The sequence below is a fragment of the Papio anubis genome, unplaced genomic scaffold (assembly GCF_008728515.1).
Source record: "Papio anubis isolate 15944 unplaced genomic scaffold, Panubis1.0 scaffold1042, whole genome shotgun sequence".
Lineage (NCBI taxonomy): Eukaryota > Metazoa > Chordata > Mammalia > Primates > Cercopithecidae > Papio > Papio anubis.
The window spans coordinates 1-13,191 of record NW_022159544.1 but is presented as its reverse complement, the minus strand read 5'-3'; the positions used below and the strand labels follow the sequence as shown (position 1 = coordinate 13,191).

The window sequence follows — 13,191 nt, the reverse complement described above, 5'->3', positions numbered from 1 at the left end:
TCAGAGCAAGAAACAACATTATTTGCTGAGTCAGTTCCTTGTGGGGTCCTCTAGATCAGCTGGCATCAGTGAAGTCCCTCAGATCAGCTGGCATCAGTGAGGTCCTTCAGACCTGCTGAGTCAGTAGTTTTATCAGTGTGCTGGACCTGAAGGAATACCTCAGAAGGAAAGTTCATCATTTCATAATGCTTAAGTTATTATCTATAGAAGAGTTAAGAGGAACTACAATCTCGTAACAAAGTCTGCATAATTCCACGACAATAGCCAAATAACTATGAGGAAGTGAGTCAGAGAACAAGCAAACCTAATGATTAATGCTGAATGTACTACAAGCTTGATTTACTTTTCTCTTTTTCTCTCTTTATCTTTGATTACCTTAACAAAGTTTATAAAGATAGTGACATCTTCACACTCTCAATATCTTACATGATGGTTGTGAGAATCAACATGTATATGCTATATCATAAATGAACATTTAAAATATTATGCTACATAACAGAAACCAGTCACGAAATACCACATATTGTATGATTCCGTGTATTAAAAATTGTCCAGAATAGGTAAATCTATAGAGAGAGAAATTCAATTAGTAATTACCCAGCACAGGGGAAATGCAGAAACTAGAGGTGAAGAGGAAAAGGCTAAAGGCTATAGGACTTATTTTGAGGAGATTCAAGGGCTGTCAAATAGATTGTTGTGGTAGATGCACAGTTCTGTGAATATACTATGAAACATTAAATTTTACACAATAATTGATAAATTGTATGATATTTAAATTATATGTCAACAAAGGGTACAAAAATATATGGACCATGTTTCGTCATTTTATCTTTAGTTCTGTGTCAAATGAACTGTAGAAACATGACCTTTCACTGCTACAATTCTGGACACTCTTCTAAAATATCTTGCGTAAGACGGATGGCATGCCCATACAAGATCCTTGATATTAGCTGAAGGGTAGCACTCATAAACATAAACGCGAAATTAATCACATCTTTGTAAACAGGTCATTTACCTTCATTTGTCTCCTTGCCATCCACATGCTCGAAATGTTGATTTAATGATATTGTATGTACTTTGAAGTATAATGGTTACATTTTTAACTTCTTGGCTAATTTATCATTGATATAACCATGAGAAATGACAGAAAGGAACAGCAAGTGGAAACAAGCATTGCATTGCACCAGGATGTTCAGAAATGGACTTCAGTAATTCTGCTAATACAACCGGAGCTTTTACTAGCTCTGGGAGTTGTGGAAAGGTGCTGGTGTGGGCGGCAGAATATAGCCATTGGATGAATATGAAGACAATCCTGGAAGAACTTGTCCAGAGAGGTCATGAGGTGACTGTCCTGGCATCTTCAGCTTCCATTCTTTTTGATCCCAACAACTCATCCGCTCTTAAAATTGAAGTCTTTCCTACATCTTTAACTAAAATTGAATTTGAGAATATCTCCATGCAAGAGGTTAAGAGATGGATAGAACTTCCAAAAGATACATTTTGGTTATATTTTTCACAAATGCAAGAAATCATGTGGAGGTTTGGTGACATAATTAGAAATTTCTGTAAAGATGTGGTTTCAAATAAGAAATTAATGAAGAAATTACAAGAGTCAAGATTTGATGTCATTTTTGGAGATGCTATTTTTCCCTGTAGTGAGCTGCTGGCTGAGCTATTTAACATACCCTTTGTGTACAGTCTCCGCTTCACTCCTGGCTACATTTTTGAAAAGCATTGTGGAGGATTTCTTTTCCCTCCCTCCTACGTACCTGTTGTTATGTCAGAATTAAGTGATCAAATGACTTTCATGGAGAGGGTAAAAAATATGATCTATATGCTTTCTTTTGACTTTTATTTCCAAATGTATGACATGAAGAAGTGGGATCAATTTTATAGTGAAGTTCTAGGTAAGTATTTTTTTTCAATCTGTAACTTATTTGTCTCTTTGAAACAGAGCTTATATAAAGCCATAAAGTCAGGGTAGTGGGGTTTTGGTAAGTGAATTTATAAAATGAAAATACAGGATGATCTATCAATCTCACAAGTATTATAGAAAAGCTTAAATTACAGGGTCAGTTAAAACTGTGTGGCCATGTTTCACACAGAAAACCCCAGGAAATCATAAACCTATGTATCAATGCCTCTAAGACTTTAAGTAATTACTCATCTGTTTTAGTATACATTGTTTTACATCTTAAAATCTGTAAAACCCATCAAATAACATCTTACTGAATGCATAGATTTAGAATGAGTAGTTACACATTTTTCTACAACTATCTATATAACTGCCAAAATTATTTTTTCTGTAAAGCTTGGTTTTCTTATTTAGAAATCAAATGATATTCCCATGTTACCAGAAGTTTTCCTTCACAGTAGAGAGAGAGAATGTCTATATCTCTGATGCAAAAATCATTAAAGATAATTTGAAGTTTCTAATGTTTCTATACTCTTTCATTAAAGAATTGGAAACCATTCATTTAGAGACCAATCATCTTATTGGAATGTGAAGGTTGTTATGTCTACATAGTTGCTTTTCAAACTATGTCTCTTTATTAAAAGATATAAGACAGATTAAGGTTGAGTACAAATCTTTATTTCAATAATTTCTCAAAAATTTCTAGCTATAATTTACAAATATATTTACTTAAAGATAATATTATTAAGATCTTACCTTCAATCTAAAAGAGTACAAAGTTTTCATCCATAGTCTCCACATAGTCCACAGTTCACTTGAAGAACCAAAGATAAAAGGATTGGCTTAATGAGTTGTGTAAACTAGACTATTTCTTAGAAAATTATTTTTATGGGTACAGTAGAGTTAATTGACTATGGAGCTCAAAGAGTTGTTTAAATGTCCATATGCTACTATTGAAGCTTTAAAAAGAAAAGAAATTGGTGTTTAATTCTCTGTGGCTTATTTTAATAATTATTTATGATTGTGAGTATACTGATGTGACATTAGAGATGTAGCTTAACCTCACAATTCTCCTACTATTTTCTTAAAATATTCATGGGCAAAATCAAAAATACATAAATTAAGTTATGTCTGTAAATGAACATATGTATATATTTTTCAAAGCACAGACGCTTTTGCCTATATTTTTGCCTTCATTTTTCTAACCCCTTTCAGAAAATAACCTAATGTAATTATCTTGTGTCATCCACCTTTTCTTTTCTTTTCCTTGTCAGGAAGACCCACCAGATTATCTGAGACAATGGGGAAAGCTGACATATGGCTGGTCTGAAACTCCTGGAATTTTCTGCTTCACATCCACTCTTACCAAATGTTGATTTTGTTGGAGGACTCCACTGCAACCTGCCAAACCCCTACCTAAGGTAAACGTACCTGTTATTGGTTTTGCCTGTTGGTTTTGAATTTTCAGTAGAATGATTCTACAGTCTTCATTCAGAGTGTTTGACTTACACTGAAAGAAAGATGGGAAGTGGGTGGGGTAAAGCAGATACTAATTAGAACTCATGTACATAGTGATACCATCACACGTATGTGAGTTTTATGAGTACTACTAATAGAGGGGAATACTAAGAAGACTTCAAAAATAGAGTTGGTTGAATTAAAGTCTTCATTATTTAACACCTAAGAAGGTATTGATCATTCATTCAAATAATATTTACAAAGGGATTAGCACAAAACACAGGTAAGTGCACAATTTTCAGTGAAAATAATGGACACAGTTTCTGTCCCCACATACCTTACATTCTACTTGAAAAGATAGAATATGTGCAAGTAATAAAAATTACACAAAAACTATTATCTCAAGGAAAAACCCAATGACAAGAAAGCATCAGTGGAGATAATAGAAAGTATCCTGGAGTCACTGATTACTAAGATGAGAGCTGAACAATACACAGGAATAAGTAAAAGAATGATGGGGAGAGATAGACAAAAGAAGGAAAACAGGTAAAGTCATCAGGATAGTTCTCAAGTCCTCAGGTTTTATTTGCAGGGAGAGACTAAGAATCAGATGATGCTGAGAGGCAAATTAGAGCCAGATACATATTAGGAGTTGAAATATTTTTTAAGCACATTGAAAAGCTGTGAAAAAGAGTTAAGAAAGAAAGCTATATGAAAAGATTCTCTTCTTTAAGAAGAGCTTTCAAGATATTCAATGATTAAATTGCAGGAGGGTCAGAATAAAAAGCCAGCCATTCAGGAAATTTTGCATGGATTCAGGTAACAGATGATGGAGAAGTGGACGAGTATGTTGATGGAAATGATGATACCTACATTTAAAAAATAGTGACAAATTTATGTTGTGTTGTGTGGAAAAATATTAACACAGGAAAACACTTCAAATGTCTCTGACCTGTAGTCAGTTACTCAGAGATAGTATTTATTTTGCAATTATTGTTATTTTGCTATTATTACTAATAGTACTAATTACTTAACATGTGCAGGTCACTTGAGATATCATTCTTCATTTAATAGAGCCAGATTTTTCAGTACATCAAAATTATATTATCTTGCAAAGTCATAGTTGACAGACACCATGTGGACTTGATTAAAACTAGACATATCAGTTTATCAGTTTTGACAGTAAGATGAGCTATCAGGAGAACCCGCTCCTGATGTTTAACGTGGATTCTTTTCTATTTCCTAAGTGTCTCGGCTGGGTTGAGAAATAAAGAGAAAGAGCACAAGAGAGAGAAATTTAAAGCTGGGTGTCCGGGGGAGATATCACATGCCATCAGGATCCGTGATGTTCCCGCAAGTTTTTATTAGGGATTTTCAAAAGGGGAGGGAGTGCCCAAATAGGATGTGGGTCACAGAGATCACAGACTTCACAAGGTAATAAAATATCACAAAGCAAATGGAGGCAGGGCTAGATCACAGGACCAAGAATGAGGTAAAATTAAAATTGCTAATGAAGTTTTGGGCATTGTCATTGATAACATCTTATCAGGAAACAGCGTTTGAGAGCAGATAACCTGTCTGACCACAGTTTATTAGGTGGGAAAAAAAGACGGAATGCCTTAAAAAGGGACTGTCTATAGGCCTACCTTCAGGGCGCATTCTTTTCTCAGGGATGTTCCTTGCTCAGAAAAAGAATTCAGTGATATTTCTCCTATTTGCTTATGAAAGAGGAGAAATATAGCTTTGTTCCATCCGGCTCCCTGGTGGCCAGTTCAAAGTTACCTCTCTTGTTCCCTGAACATCGCTGTTATCCTGTTCTTTTTTTAAGATGCCCAGATTTCATACCATTCAAACACACAGGCTCTACACACAATTTGTGCAGTTGACACAATCACAGGGTCCTGAGGCGACATTCATCCTCCTCATCTTAGGAAGAAGATGATGGGATTAAGAAATGAAAGTAAAGACAGGCATAGGAAATCACAAGGATATTCATTGGGGAAGTGATCAGTGTCCATGAAATCTTCACAGTTTATGTTCAGAGATTACAGTAAAGACAGGTGTAAGAAATTATAAAAGTATTAATTTGGGGAACTAAAAAATGTCCGTGAAATCTTCACAATTTATGTTCTTCTGCCACAGCTTCAGTCAGTCCCTCCCTCTGGGGTCCCTGACTTCCCACAGCAATGAGCTAGTTGAAATTCTAAAATTCTCTCATAGGTAATGAGGATCTTCACCAGTATCACAGCTTAAAACACTTCCTCAACAAAATAAATGTGTTCCTGTAATATTTGCAGACAAACTCAGTTTCACTTGATCTTACTAAAGCATTTAAATCATTCTTCATTGAGACCCCAGGGGTTTACATATTACAGCATAAACATACCCTATGAAAGCAGATGATTTTTGTCATATGACAAGTAACTCATTAAAGCTCCCTGTGTCAACTTGTCTTAACATCATAGCTGCCTGACAGAGAAGCACAGAGATAATGAACAATGCATGTATAATAAAGACCAAATAATTTATACCAATCTAATTTTGTATCTGAATAGTGTTCTTAGTTTCAATACCAAAAAAATTCTGTCGGCATATAAGATTATATTCTTTATGAAAGAACACAATAAACTCATATATTTTAAATTAATATCACACTTTTAAAACCTGTGTACAAAGCAAGCATTCTTTATTACATTATTAAGTAATCTCTTAAAAGATAATTTTTGTCCACATAAAACTGAGATTTTATTCCATTGTTAAAACTCAATATCTATATTGAATGCAAATTGCATGGGCTTCTATATGATAACTTCAAGAGACAAAAGCTGGGGTAAGACTAATGAAAAATCTATGCCACCCTGCCCTAACTCTTGAAAGATTTCCCCCACCACACTTTTGGCGTGGAAACCGATAGTGTCAGTAGGAAGGAAGAGAGTAGGACTTTGCAGCATGCAAAAAAGGAGACTAGTAGTACAATAGTGATAATTACCACTATTAGCTGTTGTTACTAATTTGCAGAAAAGGATTGAATTATAAGTCAGTGGTTGCAAAACCAGTTCTTTGTTTATTATGTAAAATAATTGCTAACCCAGGTTGCTTTCATTCCAATTAAATATTAGATTCTCAGACAATTTCTATATAAGAGGATAAGACATGACAAAATGTATCAGGTGTTTAAAAATGAATATTGCTATAAGTTTTATACTATATTCACGTGAAATCATACAGAGAAAAAAATTACTTAAGGTACACCTATTCGACATTATGGAAAATATGCATGAAATTAGCATTGGAAGTAGTCCAACATCTTAAATGAAGGAATGATTAAAAACTTATACTGTGTGTATACAATAGCATTACAATAATTTTATCAATGAAATATTCAATTACACTGTCAGCTGTAATACAAACAAAGGGAGTTAGAAAATGATAAACGTAACAAGATGACAAGTTTTTGCAGGAGGAAAATGCATACACAATAAGATTAACATTTTCTAAATAAGTGTCACATGTGTACATTGAGCTATATAAATAGGACAAAAGCCATGATGAAAAACATATTTTACATAACTAATATCACAACATAAAAATTTTAGAAAAATTTTATTTAAAAAAATTTTTCATGCTTTTATAAAATTTCTTACATTAATCTTATATTATTTTTATGATGTTATCACAGAAGAAGAAACAACCAGTCCACATCAGTGATGAATCTGTAAACAGAGGTTAGATTCCTTCAACACTGCATGGATAAACAGGGCTCTTGGCATCAAGCTAGTGAGGTGAAACACTGAACACCAGTTACAGTAAATATGGCTACAGTCAACAGCAGTCATGCACAATACCTACATGCCCCAAGTATTACCTGGAATAGCAGTACAATGACTCTTATGTTAAGATTAAAAATCATATTTTAAAAATGCTCCGTAATATGTGGTCTGCACAGTTAACATTTGGACATTTTTTCTTTGTTTTGTTAAGAATCATAAGGAAAAGTTTTACCACAATGATTAAATCTGAAAATATTTAAGTTTAAATATTGGCATTCATTGGAGAACACAAGTCAGAATAATTCGCAATCGATTGCAGCCAAGCACATCTTCACCAGGAGTGTAATGTGGTGTGAGTGAGCTACTCAAAAGAGAGACAAGATCTCCCCTGCAAAAAGGTCTGGTGGCCTCTTCTATTCTGATGCAAGTGCTGCCTCTGAGACACAACAAAGTGATGATGAGAGTTCCTCATATGCAGTTATAAATAGCACATTAGTTTAACAGTGTGATTTCAGGTCAATAGGTGCTCCACCTAAACAATAATCTGAAAATATGATCATTCAACTATGTAACTGTATAGTGTACAATTCTGTATTATAAATAAGACTCCTGGACTAATTCACAGAAATTCCAAATTACAATACCAAACTCCAGTATGTCAGTGGTTCTTAACCATCAGCTTTTATTTTTGTTTAGTTTTTCAAAAACTACCAGAAAACTCTGACAAACTTTAAGTGAAGTAAAAAGCACTGTAGAGAAACATAAATGTAGATGTAAAGTTATCCCAACAGTGAGCAGCTTATCCTCAGAGCTCATAGTGAGGGAAGTAAACACTAATGGATTCCTAATAAAAGAATCCTACAGAAAACCTGCCTGAAATCAACACAAGTGATTTAGTAGAAAACAATATAGAATTAAAGCTAAGTGGTGCCACTTTCCAAGAACGTATATTAGTAATTTTAGTGGCTATAAGAGTAGTAAAGTCTGTGTGTAATATTTTTGACATTACTCTGACTTACAATGTAATAGTCTAATTTCTTTTCTCCCTTACACATGCACACAAATACATACACACACATAGTTACACACATATCCTTAGCAGCATCCACCTATCTCACATTTTGTATCTAATTTCAAAAACCCTGAGTGATTGAGTCAGTTAGAAAATATTATTTACTCCAATGATTGCTCAAATAACTGGATTTTTCTCTTTAGTAATTTATCCCACTTTTCACAGTGCCTGCTGTGCTGTTACTCTTTTGTGATGAAACAAATTTTTTCACAGGAAATGGAAGAGTTTGTACAGAGCCTGGGAGAAAACCTGGTGTTGTGGTGCCTTTCTCTGGGGTCAATGGTCACTAACATGAAAGAAGAAAGGGCCAATGTAATTGCATCAGCCCTTGCCCAAATCCCACAAAAGGTAAGATGAAGTGCCTTACTGGTGTGGAAAACTACTGAAAGAGGCTGTTAAAGTTTGTAAGTAATCCAATTATAGAAACTTCTGACAAATGTAAAGTTGGCCAAAAGTTGAAAAATTAGAACAAGGATATTCCTGGAGAAACAGTGATAAGTGAAAATTGTGGTTGCATTTAAAAAAAAAAAAATGTTTTTAAGTATGAACATTCCCCTATGTAAATATGAAGACAATAAATTGTATGGAGAAAGGTATTAAAAAAGTGTTTGGAGACTTTTCACCTCCTGTCCCATAAAATTTTGAATTGTGTATGTGATCTACATGGAAAGAATATTAAAGAGTAGATTGAACTCTTTATAGCCGAATATAGCCTTAAATATGCTTGTATAGCATCCACCGACAGAAGTCATAGTTGTGCCTCAGACTTAGAGGTTGCATGTGACCCTGGGGAGTTCCTAACCTTGGTATGCATGAGTGGTTTCTATTAGCATCAGTGGAAACTCACTACTCCATATGTATCCAGCAAAGGCAACTTGAGACCCAGAGTTATTTTTAATTTCTAATATTAACACTCATACATACTGCTGAATTTAACTCAATATATTTCAGGTAAGTGAAAATGGTGCTTAATATAGTCTTTAGAATGACTTTCAGGTGTTTTCATAAAAAAAAGATGTATCCAGAACTGTTTCCTTGTAGAAATGCAAGTAAGACTTATGATCATTTTCTTCAGAACAGTTTTCCTAATCTCAGCAGTATCCAATGAGTGAAGAACACTTGACTGACTCTTGGGCCATCTCTATTAATTATCGTACTCTGGAAGCTCTTGGTGAATGTTTACAATTATGGAATGTAATATTTCTATTTGCACTTTAAGTCAGATACTTATATAAAATACTTGACAACAAGTGGAGAAGATTGCCTCTGTTAGTAATTATGCAGTATATACTCTATTTAAAGATCTGTGGTAGTATAACACGATTGAATGTCGTTAATTTAGGAATAATAACTGCCACATGTGGGGAGCAGGGGAATAAGGAAAATGAATTGCAATCCTGTGATTAAAAGTGTAAACTATAGGCCAGACATAGTAGCTCACGCCAGTAATCCCAGCACTTTGGGAGACCAAGGTAGGCAGATCACGAGGTCAGGAGTTCGAGACCAATTTGGCCAACATGGTGTAACCCCATCTCTTCTAAAGATACAAAAAATTACCCAGGCATGTTGGCATGCACCTGTGATCGCAGCTACTTGGGAGGTTAGGGCAAGAGAATCACCTGAAGCCAGGAGGCAGAGGTTACAGTGAGCCAAGATTGCACCATTGCACTCCAGCCTGGTCAACAGGGTGAGACTCCATCTCAAAAAAAAAAAAAAAATTGTAAACTATAGACTCCACTGTAGTACATTTCAGGATCTAGAAGTTTTATTTTTGTAAAGATGGAGTTTGGAAGATATTGCTAATGTATTTTACTTCAACTTATGGAAAAAACTTTTTAAGTATATTAATAAATATTCCTATATAATTACTTTTATACATTTTAAAAATAAACTTTATGGATATGAAAAATTAAAAAATAAACATCCTGACTAAAAATTTAGCTGTTGAGTAAGCACTAATTATCTCAGATATTAGTTCAAAATCAAAAATATACACGAACAATGCTAAAATAATACAGAGGGTATTGTTAATTGATAATAAATTTGGCATTAATAGCATAATCAGGAATAAATTTATTCAAGAAATGTAGGTGAAGTTTTGGTATTACCATGATATTGGGGTCAGGTAAGAGATACCATCAAATTCTCCCCCTGTCATTTGACCCTTTCGTTTAAGAATTCCTGAGGACACTGTACACACTACTAGTGTTATCAGAAAAAGTTACATTTTAATAGGTAACTTCACTAGCACAATAACAATAGCAGGTATTTCAAAAAGTCTCACATACATCATGCAATTTAGGCTTGCCATGTAATCCAGCCTCTTGTACTTCCTGTACATTTTTGAAGAGGTATATCTGAGTAATGTTCAGGGTACTATTCAGAGAAAGAACAGCCTAGGCTGACAGACAACTTGTCCAAGTACCCACACAGTTTCAAAATTAGTAACTTAAACATAAAATGTCTTGGCTATAGCAGAACACATTAATCACTGTTGTCAAAGCTTTGTAGTACGTTGTCTCGGTGGTAATAATCAGTTGACCAAATTCAGCAAAATACAATTTTGAGTTTATTCAACAGCTGTATTTTTATTCATGATACCAACAGGTTCCTCATTTCTATGCCAGAAAGTATCCAAAGTTAGAAATACTGATAGTACTCTGAATTTGTATCAAAAATGGTCACTTGAAATTTATTTTGGAAGTAGTGCTTGATAATTTATAATTCCAATGAAGTTACACATACTACCCTTGCAGCATTAATCTCTTTCTTATAAGTAGCTTATTTATGGACTTGCTATTTTGTCAATCAAGGGACAACGGGCTCTAACATTATAACCTACACACAAGCAGGTACGTATGAACTACTTGTCAACTTACTCAAAAAGAAATGAATACATTCAAATTAAATTTGGAAGATGAAAACTAATATAAAATACATAAAAGAAAAGAAGCACGCAGGTCATTATGAAATTGTTGGGTTTTTACACTAGAATTATAATGAATAGTTAAAATTTTTATACATTTCTTAGAATATTTTTATTTTTAAAAATTAAATTAACTTTTATTTTTAGCTTTTATTTTAAGTCCAAGGGCACGTGTACAGTTCTTTTACATAGGTAAACTTGTGTCATGGGGGTTTATTGTACTGATCATTTCATCACCCAGATATTCAGGCTAATATCAGTTAATTATTTTTCCTGATCCTCGTTCCCCTCCCACCCTCCAGCCTCCAATACACAGCAGTGTATGTTGTTCCTGTCTATATGTCCACATGTTGTCGTCTTTCACCTTCCACTTATAAGTGAGGATATGCCATATTTTTATTTCCATCCCATTGCTAGTTTGCTAAGGATAATGGTCTCCAGCTCCTTCTATATCCCTACAAAATACATAATTTTGTTCTTTTTTTTATGGCTGCATAATATTCAGTAGTGTATATGTACCATATTTTCTTTATTCAGCCCATAATCAATGGGCATTTAGGGTGATTCCATGTCCTTGCTCTTGTAAATAGTACTACAATTAATATACCTGTGCAAGGGTCATTATAAAAGAACAATTTACGGTCTTTTCATTACATACCCAGTAATGGGGTTGCTGGGTTTCATGGTATTTTCCCCTCTAGGTTTTTGATGAATCGCCACTGTCTTCCACAATGGATAAACTAACTTACATTCCAACCAACAGAGTATAAGCAAGCCTTTTCTGTACAACCTCACCCACAGCATGATATTCTGACTGGTGTGAGATGCTGTCTCATCATGGTTCTGATTCGGATTTCTCTAATGATCTGTGATGTTAACCTTTTTTTTTTTTTTTCATATGATGGCTGGCCGCACATAGGTTTCTTCTAAAAAGTGTAACAATTTTTTAAATACTTGAACTTTTAATTGATAATCTGATTTTTTCTAAGGTATTATTTTGGAAAATCATGATTTCCTTATGTGCCTAATTAATTATAAATGTTGAGAAAATTAAATGTGAGTATTCTCTTTACATCAGTCTTTGAGTAGTTCTGATTTACTAACATCCCTTGATCTTGTTCCTATCCTTTTACAGTTCTAACATTATATAACTTTTGAATTCCACTCATGGAATAAGATATTTTCTTTACTGTAACAGGTTCTGTGGAGATTTGATGGGAAAAAACCAGATACCTTAGGCCTCAATACTCGGCTCTATAACTGGATACCCCAGAATGACCTTCTAGGTAAGACTCGGGTGAACAAATCTGGATATATTAGTAACAGCACATTAGAGTGTTAATAGTTAATCATGAAACAAGCTTTTTGAATATTTGTTTAGGAAAAACAAAATGTAACTTCTTTATATTTATTTACCAGTCCTAGGGGAAAAAGAGTACGCTATAATTATTGGCATTTTATGATATACACTCACATTCTTTATGGTCAGAATCAGCAAGAATTTTTATTTCAGGTGTTACTACATCTCACAGAACTTTACAATAACTTCCTGAGCTGTCTCTCTGTCTCCTATTTCTACAACTTTACACCTGTTGTTTCCTCTCCTGCAGGGTTATTTCAAGTGCCACCAAAAATAATAGCTTTTCTATCACCAGTAATTCTGTATTTTCTGACGGATTAAATTACTAATCTTAATCATAAAGTGATGACAGGTCATGATGAAGTGTGACCTGTCCTTCCTCAATCCTAGCACCACCACCAACCCACTGCCTGCTGCCTTGCACACCCCACCTATCACACTCTGCGACTGCACTTAAAACAGCAGTTCACATCATGCCCATCTCTTGCTGTCTTCTTTATTGCACACTTAAAAAATCTAGATCGCACTTTTTCATTAGTCCAACTGGAACTCTTGTATTGTTTTGCAGTCTGAAGTCACACACACCATTCAGCCTTCACTTGCATACCCAGCACAAGTACGTGTTTTTTCCTCTGAAGTCTGAAAAGCAATAGCAAATTAGTTCAATGTGTTATCTAGAAAACACTGTCA

General features: G+C 34.3%; 1 pseudogene; it reads left to right on the top strand.

Moving 5' to 3' along the window:
- Positions 1-1,133: 1,133 nt before the first annotated feature.
- LOC116268482 lies at positions 1,134-12,498 on the top strand (annotated as a pseudogene).
- Positions 12,499-13,191: the final 693 nt, after the last annotated feature.